This window comes from Choloepus didactylus, chromosome 16 (assembly GCF_015220235.1).
Source record: "Choloepus didactylus isolate mChoDid1 chromosome 16, mChoDid1.pri, whole genome shotgun sequence".
Classification (NCBI taxonomy): domain Eukaryota; kingdom Metazoa; phylum Chordata; class Mammalia; order Pilosa; family Megalonychidae; genus Choloepus; species Choloepus didactylus.
In genome coordinates this window covers 78,473,899-78,491,137 of record NC_051322.1, presented here as the reverse complement: position 1 = coordinate 78,491,137, position 17,239 = coordinate 78,473,899, and positions in this window count along the sequence as shown.

The window sequence follows — 17,239 nt, the reverse complement described above, 5'->3', positions numbered from 1 at the left end:
ATTACTATGGGCCTCTCATGTCTATTCTAAGTCTGCTAGTAGAACAGCATATTTCCTTGCTGCTCAGGCCATAGCTGACCTCAGGGAGGTGGAGAGGCTGCATAGAAGGGGGTGGGAGTAAGGGCAATGGGAAAGGCTCCCATGAGATTTACTGCTGTAATTGGGTATCCCCTAAGCAGAGGTGGGTGAATCTCATTACTGTAGGCACAGAAATGGAAACTATAGATAAGCAACCAGATAGAGTCCTAGTAAAACTATGGAGCAAACTGCCTAGGGGCCAGAGATTACTAAAGTGAGCTCCCAATCCTCTGAGGGAGAAAGGAAGTCAGAAACCTCTCCTCTCCCAGGAGTCATGGCAAGCCCCTTTCCCTATTCCTTAGGAGGGAGGTCAAGCTCCAAAGATGCAAAAAAATAGCTAAGGATCCCTGGGATCAGAGACTACATATAGAAGTAATAATTTACTGGTTCCCTACTAACTAACAGAAAATGTTAACACTAGTAAGTATAGGAGCCAAATGTACTCTGGTGTATGGAAATGTAGCCTGATTCAAGGGATCTGTGCTGTCCATGGATGGCTATGGGTAGAAAAACAGTCAGAGCTAAATGGCATAATTTGATTTTTGCCTAAAGAGTTTAATTTGATGTACCTAAACTGATTTATAGATTCAACACAATACCAACTAAAATTGAAGAAGGGACACTTCCCAAATATGTGTTTGTTGCTTGGTGCAGCTAATAGAAGTCACACTGAACCAGGCTGAAGAGGAAAATATGGCTTAGTTTATGGTTTAGTTTAGTGGGAAGACAGGGGGAATTTTCCCAAATCTGCCTCCCTGAAGTGTTTCTCCAATTGAGTTTTATACCCAGGTTCAGAGATAAAAAGAGATAGTCGTTCAGCCAACATGCAACAAGAGTGATAGACAAAAGGCCTATCTATCTGGGAAGTTTGGGGCAGTCTCCCATTGATTTTTAATTGGCTAAACCCATTAGAGACAAAAGGAGTCAATTATTTTAGTTAACATGCAACAGTTTTGGAGAACTTCAGTAATATATTACCTCCTGTTTTCTAGGTGACACCTGGGAAAGGTGCAAACTTTACATTTAGATATGTTTACAAACTTTACATTTACAAACTGCCCCTTTGTGAGAATAGGCACTTCCATTATATGCTGTCTCCAGCTTTAAAGGTAATATTTTACAATTTCTTGCTTGCTTACAGTTTAAGATTATATTTTAAAAGTAACCATTATAATTTCCCCCTTAAAATAATATTCATTTACAGTCTTGGGAATTGGCCATTGGTTGGTCTGGCTGCTTTGTGCTGACAATTGGGGTGAAGTAATTAAGGGGTTATCTGGTGAAACATTTGACATAACTTAAAGATATTTTCAATTTCTTTTGGGGTAGAATGGATTATTCTTAGCCAGAGTTCTGGAAGATGAAAAGGGTTACATTATGTGAATTATTAGGCACATTCATACAGCATTGAACATTAATCAGAGCACAAGTACCACCTTTGGTGGCAGCCAGAATATTTATTGGCATTTTGTTTTGAAAAACCACTTTTAAGTTGTGAGGTTTTACCATTAAGTGGTGATATGACTAGCCTTTACCATTTTCCTACCTTGACCACAGAAATAAATTTCCCTTTCTGTGAACTTTCTGCAACTTTCTTCCTCCATTCAGGTTTTTGTCCCACATTCTGAAACAACCAGATATTTAGGACAAAACTACTTTCTTTTTCTCTCTAATAGAAACATTCCTTATATCCCGTACATTCAAGTCATCATGGATCATTCTTGGCCAGAGTTTTGGAAGATGAAAGGTGTTTCATACATACTTGAGTTATTATTTGAGTACATAGAGATAAGAGGTATTTGTCTAGGAAAAGAGTAGACATAACAATTAGGAATATTGTAAGTATGGTTTGAAAAGAGTCTATAACCATAACAGTATTTCTGGAGGATTTACTGTTACTACAGTCTTTGTTTAACAGTAAGTGTGTCTTCACCTGGGAAAAGTTGTAACTTGACTCTGGTATGGTGAATTCCAGGGCTTTATTTCCTGCAACTTTAAAAAAATAAGTAATAAGTAACACTAAATAAGGCCTTGCCCATTTAGAATTTAATTGAACCTGGAGATACTGGTTGTTTTAGATGTAGACCCAGACTTAATTTTTAGGCTGGTAATGGTGTAGGGGGTACACCTGTGGGGAATTTAAAGCATTAGAGTCTTAATTATTAATTTCATCTAAAGTTGTACTTAAGAACTTTACATATTGAATTGTAGTTAATTCTGAACTGGGATGCATGTTACCTGCTTATTTAACCTTTAGAAATGGCCTTCTAAATGTTATTTTAAAGGATTAAAACCCAGCCCACTTCAGAGTGCTACTCTTATTCTCAAGAGGGCAACAGGTAGAGCTTTGTCCCATTTCTCAAGCAGATTTTGGTGAGGCTGTCTTTTAAAGTTTAATTCACAAATTCTGTTTTTCCTGTAGACTGTGGCTGGTAATTAGAATGCAGGCACCAGTTGATACTGAAGAGTCTTGAAACACTTTTAATTTTGCTATGAAAGCTGGTCTATTCCTTTGAACAGAAATCAGAACTCCAAATCAAGGATTTTTTTTTTAAGTAACCATTTTACAACTTGTGCTTTTTAGTTCAACAAGGAAAAGGCTTTTAACTATTTAGTAAAATTGTACATAAATACTAGCAAGTACTTCAAGATTCCAAGGACTTTTGGCAGGCCTGTAAATCTATTTGATAATTTTCCTCATCTGAACCTTTTATTATTCATGGATAGATGTCCTTTGCAGGGGATGACTAATATATTGGGATGCATTACTGCATTTAACAACTTAAAAATTAGATTTATAAGCTTTATGTTTTTGCTGGCTGCAGTTACTTTGACTATTCTCTTCAAATTGTTTTGTGAGCATGCAAATCAGCAAAAACATATGGTAGTTTGTGCAGGTGGGTAACTCTGCCTTGTTTTTAGCTGGAGGGCCCTTATAAGGGCAAATAATCCCACATTTGTGCTGATGTACCTGGCAGGAGAGGCAGTATTTGCTGCTGAATATCTTGCTTTTTGTGCGATGAATGACACTCAAGATTGTCCAGCAGCACTGCCTGATAGTGACCTAGCTTCTCCATTCTGAACCATTGTCCCCCTTTTGCTCCAATACAGTAAGGACAAGTTGGGAGCTCAAAGTAAACTTTTTATTTCTCATAAGTGTTCACAGGTGGTTGCCACTGTCCTAGGCCAATGGGCCATCCTTGGGCTACAGAATCAAACTCTTTTGACAAATAAGCCACTGTTTACATATTTTTTCCAAAAGACTTATGCAAGTACTTTGAATGTCATGCTCTGTTTTTTTATGGACAGATAAGTTAATTTTTGATGGTATTAAGGAGCCCAAGGCTGGCACTGGTATTAATTTGCCTTTAAAATTTGAAAAGCAATTGTATATTCTGGTATCCATTTTAATGTTTCTTTTTTCTTTATGGCCAGATATAATAGAGGTTTGGCTATCAATTCAAAATTTGTTATTGGCAGTTAACAATAGCTCACTATACAAAAGAATCCTGAGTTCCTTTTTGTTCTTTGGCATGCCTACTTGTCAAAGGGTCTAGTCTGCAAATGTTTCTTGTGGAGCTTTACTGCCTGAAGATTTCTGAACAAAACTTGTACTTTTTAACACAATGCATGCAAGGAGTTTTTACAAGTCTTTATTTATTGGGATGCAATAAATGGCATTTTTTAAACTTAAACCAAGTATATGCATCAGGAATATTGATGAGGGAGTTACAGATTAGGTACTATGGGATATATACTTTTACCACTGGATTTATAAATCTTAAATTCTGGACACATCTGTAACCTTGAGATCCTGGTGCCTTTATTTTAAAATCTTTTAATTGGTGGCAAAAATGCTCTCTTCTCTTTACATAAGTGGACATTGTTTAAACATGTTGGAATCATGTTAGGCCACAATCTTACCATAACTTTTTGTATATCTCTGGCTCACCTCAAGGATATTTCATGGCTTTCCTTTGTTAGGAAGTTGTGGCTTGCTTGGATCTTTTAATGCAGTTTGTAGGCCTGCTCCTAGAACCAGAACTTGTAAATTTATGTTGCCAGGTGAGAGAGAGAGAGAGGGAGGCTTGCAAAGAGATTTGTAAGTCAATTGACCCTTTATAATTTGGTATTGCTGATGCTGTGAGAAGTCATTAGCACCTTCAGACATGTCCCTAACAAGCACTTATTCCAGTGCAATTAAGTCTCATGTTTACCAGAAAAATTACTGTTTTTTACCCACTGGAATGAGACCCAAGGTTCTTTGTGGGTGATCAGGATGGTATCTTGATGGGGGGAAAGTGCTCTGGTCCACATTACTACAGGTCACTGTCCTCCTAGTCTCCTGTCAACAGTGAACACTGTATTGCTGGAGTCCCTTGTTTCCCTTTGCATCAAGCTGGAACATTCCCATTTTCAATGTCTCTCCCCCTCCAATGTGCACATTGCTGGGAGCATAGCAGTTTCCTTGGGACCCTGGGGGTCTTAACTTTTATAGACTTCCTTTGCTGCTGAAAAATTTTGCTCAGGACTTCTCCAAAGACATTAGCATTTCAATTAGCTTTATAGGTTATAGCTTTCTTTTGTTCCCTTTATTGAGCTGCACAGAACATTTTAAATGCAATTTCACCATTGCTGAGAGTGGCAACTTCTTAAGTTCACCTTCAACTCTGTAATTTTTGATTAACGTCAGGATCACTGGCATATATTTCAGCTGGCCCTTGTTGGAGAGGTTACTATCCCTGCTTTTGCCATCCAGAGGTAGAGACACCCTGCCTAAAATTCATATCATTCATGATATGAGGTAGGAAGGCCATTTCAGGGTAAATTCAAAGACATCCCATGCTCATCTGCATTTCCCCAATAATGTGGGGAAGAAGAGGCTGCCCAAAGTAGTGGACTCTGGCAGAAAATGTTGTGAGGTGATAGACACAACCACCAGGACTCTGGCTGAAAGGCCTAGGGAAATACAGAGTTTACAGACCCCACAAAAACCCAGACCCTGGCTGCAGGGGTTGGGGAAATGCAGAAGCAGTGGACACCTGAACCAAGGAGAAAGGGTACCACCTTCTCAATCCTGGGTGACTACAACATCTATAAGTTTTTTAGGCTGAGCAGAATTGGGGAGGCGTTCTCACAACACTCATAGCTTTGATCAATTCCTTGTTCAGTTTTCTAATTGTATCATTTAAAACTATATCTTGCATTAAGTTAAGCTCTAGAATGGTTATCCAATTATTTTATGTACTGTTAGGAACTTGCTCCAAGATTTACACTGGAAAACCAGCCTGCCATTGTACTAACAAACAACAGTAAACCATTTACTATATATTAAATAAAAATGTTTCTTATTTTAATAAAAAAGATTTAATGGAGTTAACAATAAACTACAACACCACTGAAAACATTCCAAAGCTTTATGGAGTGGTGGGACATTTGTATTGTGTAGCATGAGCAATTCTCTCCAGATTTAGTGCTACATTAAAGGGAAACTAAGAAAAAGTTTAACAAATTTACAAAAGATTGGTTTCTTGCAAGCCTATTTGCTATTTCCAGTTAACCACTAGCTCTTAGAAAACAGAACTAATAGATTTTAATAGGTCCTACAGATTTTGCCCAACCACAGTAGCACAAGGAGATATAAAAGTTAGAGTACAAATATATAGATAAGCTAAGCTTGCTTTACACTTACTAAACCTTCCTTTCAAGTGGACTTTTTCAGATTAAATCCTTTATAAATCACTTAGAGCAATCATGAAAAGTTTTCATTTAAAAACTTTTTAATTAAAATGTAAAAGTTTAATATAAGCCATTAGTAGGGATTTATTCTTTTATTCTTTTAAAAACAAGGATGAGGGAAATGCAACAGAATGATCAGTTTTTATATTGAGGGTCAGGTGCTCCAGGTTTCACACAGCCTGGGGCACAGAGGACTTGGCTACTTCTTTAGCCTGGACTTTGGAAGCTTCAGTCTGTTTATCTTTTACCTGGGAACTAGAAACTTCTATTTATTCTGGAGCAATAAGCTCTGGAGTATTTAAGGAGAGGCTAGGGGCTTGGCTGATATGGTAAAATGTCATGCCCAAAACATTTTCTCTCTAGCTTTTTATTCTGAGAGACATAAAACACTACATTCAGAATTTTATTCCATTTGTTTATTCTCTTACAAAATAAATTTAGCTGTAAAATGGCATTTTATTTCATTGATCTCTGATTTGGCCACTTGTGGCCATTCTCTAATTTATACTGAGGCCAAATTACTTTGCATGCAGATTTCTTTGCCAGAGGTTTATACCCAAATTGCTTTTCATTTTTTATTTCTGAAAATTTAATGCCTTAAAACAAAGTAATGACCCATGCATAAGGAAATGAGAGAAATAATTCTTAGAAAATAGAAGAAAATACAGACAAATATATGTATGACACTAATGTAAATATTTGTAACAAACACAAAACTTAAAAGCCATGCAACATAAAATACTTATATCTGAATAACAAATTCTGCACAAACAAAAATGAAACAGTAGAACCAATTAAATGGGAAGAAAACATGGTATTTCTTGTGCAGTGTATGAAAGTCAGAAGACTGACGTTGCTCATCATAAATGAGCCCTTAGAAATCAGTACAAAGTAACTAATATTTCAATAGAAATGAAAACATTCCAAGAAAAATGAGAACATGGAGGTGAAATACAAATGACTACTAATGTGATGATGAGCAAGCTTGACTGCCTTACATTTAGAAGGAATTTTCACACAAAATGCATATTTACTTTTTCTTGGGCCCCAGCAGTATCAATTCATGGGAATTACTCCAATAAAGTAGTGGGACAGATTCAAAATAATTTACATAGAAGCATGTTTGTTACAGAGATAATTTGTAGCAAACATAAGGATCTATTAAAGAAGAACATGTCATCAATAAATTTACATCTCTTTTACCAAGAGATGTAAAGCTATATAACCAAATTAAAAGGCCTCAAGAAAGGGTTAAAAGAGAAAATAAATTATGATCTCCCAAAACACTATTTGCATATTGTTTATGAACATACCCCAAAAGAATGTGCAGAAAATCCCATCTATAGCAGACAGAACTGGGGAGTGTAATCAGGAGGAGAAAAGATACTTCAGAGGTAAAAATATTTTAATTAACAAATTACTATGTTTTCTAAATTAACTGGAAAATAATTTTTATGACTAAGCTTTCAAAATTTATCCAGTGATAAGTGAGAATTGGAAATATATGTACTTTGCACCTATGAGACCACTGAGATGGAGCTGTCCATTCCATCCCTCTGAGCTTCTCTGGGTACTAATATCTCTGCCATTCAGGCTCCAGGGATTTAGTTCAATGGCATCACTGAAAGCAGTCAACATGCCTGCTTAGAATTCATTATGAGGATACATGTTGGCTCACTTTATAAATATGAGTTTTTCATTTTTCAGTTCAGTTTTTCTCATCTTCAAGGAGTGCCTACTGCCACACACAAAAAGGAGGAGGAGTCTGCAAGCCTTGGGAAGATTGTATTTTAGTTTTGGTGAAAGTAGTGGTAGAAGCAATGTTATCATCTTCCCTTGTGGTCAACACAATCATATTTCCAAAGGTTATTCCAGGAAGTGAAGAATCCTTCAGTTAGGAGTACAGCAAAAGATCAAAAGATCATTCACTGATGGTGTCATTATTGGCATTAAAAAAAGACGGCAAAAGTATACCCTCTTGGAACTGTCATCCTCTCTGGTTTGCAATTAAAACTTATGAATGGAAATTCTCCATTGAAGGGTGAGTGTTTCTGATGATATCAGCTGTACTTAGGTTATCTGCAAATGTATTTCTTGCCTCATGATCCCCTCCAATCCCATCATCTAGCTTCTTCTTTCCTCAGGTGATCCAATATGTTTTGTTTTAATGTTTTAAGACCCTGCTGCATTAGTCTCTAGATTGCATGTTCTTTGTATAATTTCCAAAAAACATTTGTAACAGCCACTGGGAAAACAAAGCTGAATAAAACAGTCAGAACCCCCAAAACATTGAAAGACAAGGATTAAGGGACATACAAACAGACTGTCTCTTTGAAATTCCCTCTTTTGTTTAAGTGCTCATTTTGAAATAACATTTAAATTTTAAATGCAGAACACAGAAGCAGTTCTTGTTTTTCCACTCTCTGTCATGTAATCCTCCAGACAATTTTCTATTCACATATTACCACATATTCACTTTGAATTTTGTCAGGTAGCAGTATACCAACATATAAAGCATGCAATGCTTTACTTTGTAAATTCATACATGTACAAAAATTTCAAAATATGGTAAAATAATCTCCATTGTAAAAATGATCATGAATTAATTGTTCCCCATGCTGTGTAGATTAATTACCATTTAGAGTTTGTTAGAGTAACTAGAGGCAACATGCCATACACCTTTGCAAACATAGACAACTAGTTGATGCTTTTTCAAAAATATCATTTTAAACTTGAACCTAAAATACTACCAACACTTCTATATTCCAGAATGTTTTTGTCAGAGTTCATATTTATTGGTTAAACATTCTACAATAATTTCTCCCTTTTATAATTAATGATGGGTATTTTCAGATGTACAAGTTATTGTTTTTTGTTATAATCAATCTAAAATATTCTTTCTTCTCTGTAAATTTTCTAGAATTGGAGGATAGGCCCCCAGCAGGAAATTATACCATTTCATAAATTTCACATGCTAATTGATTGTTATTGTTAAAATTCTGTTTGAAAAGATATACAGATTTATATTTTAATCACTACTGAATAATACCTTTAAAAGAAATTTTACAAAATTATTTTATGTTCAACAGAGGTATAAAACAACTTTTGGCATTTGTGTCTGATTATGACATCATATAACTACCTCAAGGAAAGAAAAACTTTGTAACTGCAGAAATTCTATCTATCTATCTATCTATCTATCTATCTATCTATCTATCTATCTGTCTGTCTGTCTATATATCTATCTACCTATCCACACACACACACACACACACACACACACACACACACACACACACACATACATGGACTAGAGAAGAGATTGGTATGACTGGGTTACTTATGTAATATAAAAATCAGCATGGACTTGGCTATAAGAGAAATATTTGTAAGCTTAGAAAATACTGTTAAATTACAAATAAAAATAAAATTGAAATCATTAAGTATGAATAAGGTAATACCCTTTTTAAAATGCAGTATCATTTCTTATTTCTAATTTTGTATGTTTATGCATATACATATAAAATTATACACAGATCTGTCAAGACCACATATATGTACTCTTTCAACATGTGTACATGCAGACATATATAGTGTAACAAAACAACAATGATTTTTAGCAATTTGAATGTTTTCTAACTCTGAATATAACTGGATTAAAAATGATAATTGCCTTCTCATTGTTTCTTTGTTTTTTCAAGTATACCAAAGCCCAAGGGTTACAATCTAAACCCTTTTTTATGAGAAAATAACATTCTGTATACATAGTGGCAATCTCCTATTCCTCTCCCCCAAACTCCACTGTACAAATACTAAAATGTTTTATAGTCTGAAGAGATCAACCATTAATTATCTGTTGCACTGCCAAAACATTTACAGATGTCAATGAATGTAACTATGATATTTTACAATGAAATATTTACAAATTTATACCATTAGACTCCAAGTTATCTAGAAATACTAGATTTCTTAAAATGGTATATTTATCTGTTTTTTACAAAGTTATCTTGAATGTTGTCATGCAGTGCAATCAAATACAAAACTGTACAGTTCAGAGAGGTAGAATAAAATTTTCTTTACACAAAGAGTTTTCCCATAATGGTTAAAAAATATATTTACAGAATGACCTATCAGCAACTCAATACAACAATAAAAGTATGATTTAGTTACAGCAGTTTTTAATGTACACAGGCACTAAAACTGCAATGATCACAAAAACTTTATCCTTCCCCTAACAATGCATAAACATATACTAAAATATACCAGCGCAAAACTCCCACAATTTTATCAATTACACCACTACGGCATTCACATGAAAGAATGAAACCATGAAATTTTACAAGGAAGTATTTATAACTTATACTTTGTGAGACTCTATATATCTAGAAATATTAGGTGTTAAAAATTAACAACCGAAGATGGCAGATTGGTGAGCTGTATGTTTTAGTTACTCCTCCAGGAAAGTAGGTTTAAAGCCAGTAACGGCGTGGACTGGACACCACAGAGCAATTTGACTTTGGGCATACTTTATACAACACTCATGAACAAATCAAACTGCTGAGATCAGCAAAATCTGTAAGATTTTGTGGCCAGGGGACCCATGCCCCTCCCTCCCAGGCTCAGTCCCATGGGAGGAGGGGCCATCAGTGCTGGGAACGAGGAGGGAGAACTGCAGGGGCAGCTTTTATTGGAAACTCATTCTACTGATCCAAACTCCAACCATAGATAGACTGAGACCAGACACCAGAGAATCTGAGAGCAGCCAGTCCAGAAGAGAGGAGACAGGCATAGCAAAAAACAGCAAGAAAAACTCCAAAACAAAAGTGGAGGATTTTTGGAGTTCTGGTAAACATAGAAAGGGGAAGGGCAGACCTCAGGCCTTGAGGCTCATATGCAAATCCCCATGAAAAACTGATCTCTCTGCCTCCTGGATCTTTCCTTAAAGGCCCCAATTGCTTTGTCTCTTAGCATTTCAATAACCCATTAGATCTGCCAGGAGGGCTTTTTTATCATTTTTTTTTTTTCTGTTTCTAAAACAATTACTCTAAGAAGCCCAATACAGAAAGCCTCAAAGCCTTGCAATTTGGGCAGGTCAAGACAAGAGCAGAACTAAGAGAGCTCTGAGACAAAAGGCAATAATCCAGTGGCTGAGAAAATTCACTAAACACCACAACTTCCCAAGAAAAGTGGGGTGTCTGCTCACAGCCATCATCCTGGTGGACAGGAACCACTCCTGCCTGTCGCCAGCCCCACAGCTCAGAGCTGCCCCAGACAACCCAGTGTAACGGAAGTGCTTCAAATAACACACACACACCACAAAACTGGGTGTGGACATTAGTCTTCCCTGCACAATCAGCTGGTTGTCCCAGAGTTGGGAAGGTGGAGCAGTGTGAATTAACAAAGCCCCATTCAGCCATCGTTTCAGCAGACTGCGAGCCTCCCTACACAGCCCAGCAGCCCAGAACTGCCTTGGAGGGATGGCACTCACCTGTGACATAGCACAGTCATCCCTCAACAGAGAACCAGGGGGTGCACGACCTGGAAGAGGGACCCACTTGCAAGTCCAGTAGCCATATGCTAATAGCAAGGACTTGCGGGTCAGTGGCAGAGACAAACTGTGGCAGGACTGAACTGAAGGATTAGACTACTGCAGCAGCTTTAAAACTCCAGGAACACCAGGGAGATTTGATTGTTAGAGCCACCCCCCCTCCCTGACCGCCCAGACACACGCCCCATATACAGGGTGGGCAACACCAACTACACACACAAGCTTGGTACACCAATTGGACCTCACAAGACTCACTCCCACACTCACCATAAAGGCAAAGCAGGGGAGAACTGGCTTGTGGAGAACAGGTGGCTCATGGACACCACCTGCAGGTTAGTTAAAGTGTACTCCACGAAGCTGTAGATCTGATAAATTAGAGATAAGGACTTCAATTGTTCTACAAATACTAAAAGAACCCTATCAAGCTAAGCAAATGCCAAGAGTCCAAAAACAACAGAAAATTATAAAGCATATGAAAAAATCAGACGATATGGATAACCCAAGCCCAAGCACCCAAATCAAAACATCATAAGACACACAGTACCTAGAGCACCTAATCAAAGAACTAAAGATGAACAATGAGACCATAGTACGGGATACAAAGGATATCAAGAAGACCCTAGAAGAGCATAAAGAAGACATTGCAAGACTAAATAAAAAAAATAGATGATCCTATGGAAATTAGAGAAACTGTTGACCAAATTAAAGATTCTGGATATTCATAGTACAAGACTAGAGGAAGTTGAACAACGAATCAGTGACCTGGAAGATGACAAAATGGAAAATGAAAGCATAAAAGAAAGAATGGGGAAAAAATCAAAAAAATCAAAATGGACCTCAGGAATATGATAGATAATATAAAACGTCTGAATATAAGACTCATTGGTATTCCAGAAGGGGAAGAAAAGAGTAAAGGTCTAGGAAGAGTATTCAAAGAAATTGTTGGGGAAAACTTCCCAAATCTTCTAAACACCATAAATACACAAATCATAAATGCCCAGCGAACTCCAAGTAGAATAAATTCAAATAAACCCACTCTGAGACATATTCTGATCACACTGTCAAACACGGAAGAGAAGGAGCAAGTTCTGAAAGCAGCAAGAGAGAAGCAATTCACCACATACAAAGGAAACAGCATAAGACTAAGCAGTGACTACTCAGCAGCCACTATGGAGGCAAGGCAGTGGCATGATATATTTAAAATTCTGAGTGAGAAAAATTTCCAACCAAGAATACTTTATCCAGCAAAGCTCTCCTTCAAATCTGAGGGAGAGCTTAAATTTTTCACAGACAAACAAATGCTGAGAGAATTTGCTAACAAGAGACCTGCCCTACTGGGGATACTAAAGGGAGCCCTACAGAGAGCGAAACAAAGAAAGGCCAGAGAGACATGGAGAAAGGTACAGTACTAAAGAGATCTGGTATGGGTACATTAAAGGATATTAATAGAGAGAGGGGAAAAATATATATGACAAACATAAACCAAAGGATAAGATGGTTGATTCGAGAAATGCCTTCACAGTTATAACGTTGAATGCAAATGGACTAAACTCCCCAATTAAAAGATATAGATTCGCAGAATGGATTTAAAAAAATGAACCATCAATATGCTGCATGTAAGAGACTCACCTTAGACACAGGGACACAAAGAAATTGAAAGTGAAAGGATGGAAAAAATATTTCATGCAAGCTACAGCCAAAAGAAAGGAGTTGTAGCAATATTAATCTCAGATAAAATAGATTTTAAATGCACGGATGTTTTGAGAGGCAAAGAAGGTCACTACATACGAATAAAAGGGGCAATTCAACAAGAAGAAGTAGCAATCATAAATGTTTATTTACCCAATCAAGGTGCCACAAAATACATGAGAGAAAACACTGGCAAAACTAAAGGAAGCAATTGATGTTTCCACAAAAATTGTGGGAGACTTCAACACATCACTCCTATAGATAGACCAACCAGACAGAAGAGAAGTAAGGAATTGAAAACCTAAACAATCTGATAAATGAATTAGATTTAATGGACATATTTAGAACATTACATCCCAAATCACCAGGATGCACATACTTCTCTAGTGCTCATGGAACTTTCTCCAGAATAGATCATATGCTGGGACATAAAACAAGGCTCAATAAACTTTAAAAAATTGAAATTATTCAAAGCACATACTGCATCACAAAAGAATACAATTAGAAGTCAATAACCATCAGAGACTTAGAAAATTCACAAATACCTGGAGGTTAAATGACACACTCCTAAACAATCAGTGGATTAAAGAAGAAATAGCAAAAGAAATTGCTAAATATATAGAGACAAATGAATATGAGAACACAACACAACAAAATCTATGGGATGCAGAAAAGCAGTACTGAGGGGGAAATACATACCACTAAATACATATATTAAAAAGGAAGACAGAGCCAAAATCAAAGAACTAATGGATCACCTGAAGAAGCCACAAAATGAACAGCAAACCAATCCTAAACCAAGTAGAAGACAAGAAATAACAAGGATTAAAGCAGAAATAAATGACATAGAGAACAAAAAAAAAAAACAATAGAGAGGATAAATATCACCAAAAGTTGGTTCTTTGAGAAGATCAACAAGATTGACAAGCCCCTAGCTAGACTGACAAAATCAAAAAGAGAGAAGACCCATATAAACAAAATAATGAAAGAAAAAGGTGATGTAACTGCAGATCCTGAAGAAATTAAAAAAATTATAAGAGGATACTATGAAAAACTGTATGGCAACAAACTGGATAATGTAGAGGAAATGGACAATTTCCTGGAAACAAATGAACAACCTAGACTGACCAGAGAAGAAATAGAAGACCTCAACCAACCCATCACAAGCAAAGAGATCCAATCAGTCATCAAAAATCTTCCCACAAATAAATGCTCAGGGCCAGATGGCTTCACAGGGGAATTCTACCAAATTTTCCAGAAAGAACTGACACCAATCTTACTTAAACTCTTTCAAAACATTGAAGAAAATGAAACACTACCTAACTCATTTTATGAAGCTAACATCAATCTAATACCAAAACCAGGCAAAGATGCTACAAAAAAGGAAAACTACCGGCCAATCTCCCTAATGAATATAGATGCAAAAATCCTCACCAAAATATTGCAAATTGAATCCAAAGACGCACTAAAAAAATCATACACCATGACCAAGTGGGGTTTATTCCAGGCATGCAAGGATGGTTCAACATAAGAAAATCAATCAATGTATTACAACACGTTAACAATTTGAAAGGGAAAAATCAAATGATCATCTCAATAGATGCTGAAAAAGCATTCAACAAAATCCAACATCCCTTTTTGATAAAAAAACTTCAAAAGGTAGGAATTGAAGGAAACTTCCTCCATAAGACAAAGGGAAGATATGAAAAACCCACAACCAGCATAGTACTCAATGGTGAGAGACTGAAAGCCTTCCCTCTAAGATCAGGAACAAGACAAGGATGCCCACTATCACCGCTGTTATTCAACATTGTGCTGGAAGTGCTAGCCAGGGCAATCCAGCAAGACAAAGAAATAAAAGGCATCCAAATTGGAAAAGAAGAAGTAAAACTGTCATTGTTTGCAGATGATATGATCTTATATCTGGAAAACCCTGAGAAATCAATGATACAGTGACTAGAGCTAATAAACAAATTTAGCAAAGTAGCGGGATACAAGATTAATGCACATAAGTCAGTAATGTTTCTATATGCTAGAAATGAACAAACTGAAGAGACACTCAAGAAAAAGATACCATTTTCAATAGCAACTAAAAAAATCAAGTACCTAGGAATAAACTTAACCAAAGATGTAAAAGACCTATACAAAGAAAACTACATAACTCTACTAAAAGAAATAGAAGGGGACCTTAAAAGATGGAAAAATATTCCATGTTCATGGATAGGAAGTCTAAATGTCATTAAGATGTCAATTCTACTGAAACTCATCTACAGATTCAATGCAATCCCAATCAAAATTCCAACAACCTATTTTGCAGATTTGGAAAAGCTAGTTATCACATTTATTTGGAAAGGGAAGATAACTCAAATTGCTAAAGACACTCTAAAAAAGAAAAATGAAGTGGGAGGACTTACACTCTCTGACTTTGAAGCTTATTATAAAGCCACAGTTGTCAAAACAGCATGGTACTGGCACAAAGATAGACATACAGATCAATGGAATCGAATTGAGAATTCAGAGATAGACCCCCAGATCTATGGCTGACTGATCTTTGATAAGGCCCCCAAAGTCACTGAACTGGGTCATAATGGTCTTTTCAACAAATGGGGCTGGGAGAGTTGGATATCCATATCCAAAAGAATGGAAAAGGACCCCTACCTCACACCCTTCACAAAAATTAACTCAAAATGGACCAAAGATCTCAGTATAAAAGAAAGTACCATAAAACTCCTAGAAGATAATGTAGGAAAACATCTTCAAGACCTTGTACTAGGCGGACACTTCCTAGACTTTAAACCCAAAGCACAAGCAACAAAAGAAAAAATAGACAAATGGGAACTCCTCAAGCTTAGAAGTTTCTGTACCTCAAAGGAATTTCTCAAAAAGGTAAAGAGACAGCCAACTCAATGGGAAAATAATTTTGGAAACCATGTATCTGACAAAAGACTGATATCTTGCATATATAAAGAAATTCTACAACTCAATAACAATAGTACAGACAGCCCAATTATAAAAAGGGCAAAAGATATGAAGACAGTTCTCTGAAGAGGAAATACAAATGGCCAAGAAACACATGAAGAAATGTTCAGCTTCACTAGCTATTAGAGAGATGCAAATGAAGACCACAATGAGATACCATCTCACACTGATTAGAATGGCTGCCATTAAACAAACAGGAAACTACAAATGCTGGAGGGTATGTGGAGAAATTGGAACTCTTATTCATTGTTGGTGGGACTGTATAATGTTTCAGCCACTCTGGAAGTCAGTGTGGTAGTTCCTTAGAAAACTAGATATAGAGTTACCTTTCGACCCAGCGATTGCACTTCTCATTATATATCCAGAAGATCGGAAAGTAGTGACATAAACCGATATCTGCACGCCAATGTTCATAGCAGCATTATTCACAATTGCCAAGAGCTGGAAACAACCCAAATGTCCTTCAACAGATAAGTGGATAAATAAAATGTGGTATATACACACAATGGAATACTACACGGCAGTAAGAAGGAACAATCTCGTGAAACATATGACAACATGGATGATCCTTGAAGACATAATGCTGAGCAAAATAAGCCAGGCACAAAAAGACAAATATTATATGCTACCACTAATGTGAACTTCAAAAAATGTAAAACAAATGGTTTATAATGTAGAATGTAGGGGAACTAGCGATATAGAGCAATTAAGGAAGGGGGAACAATAATCCAAGAAGAACAGATAAGCTATCATGGGTAAATTTAATGCTCTGGGAATGCCCAGGAATGACTATGGTCTGTTAATTTCTGATGGGTATAGTAGGAACAAGTTCACAGAAATGTTGCTATATTAGGTAACTTTCTTGGGGTAGAATAGGAACATGTTGGAAGTAAAGTAGTTATCTTAGGTTAGTTGTCTTTTTCTTACTCCCTTGTTATGGTCTCTTTGAAATGTGCTTTTAGTGTATGTTTATTTTGTTAATTATTTTTTTATTTTTTTATTTTTCATACAGTTGATTTAAAAAAAAAATTTAAAAAAAAAACAAGGAAAAAAATATGTAGAGCCCCCTTGAGGAGCCTGTGGAGAAAGGAGGGGTAGTGGCCTATGCCACCTCGATGGTTGCTAACATGAGCACAGACATAGGGGACTGGTGGTTTGATGGATTGAGCCCTCTACCACAGGATTTACCCTTGGGAAGACTGTTGC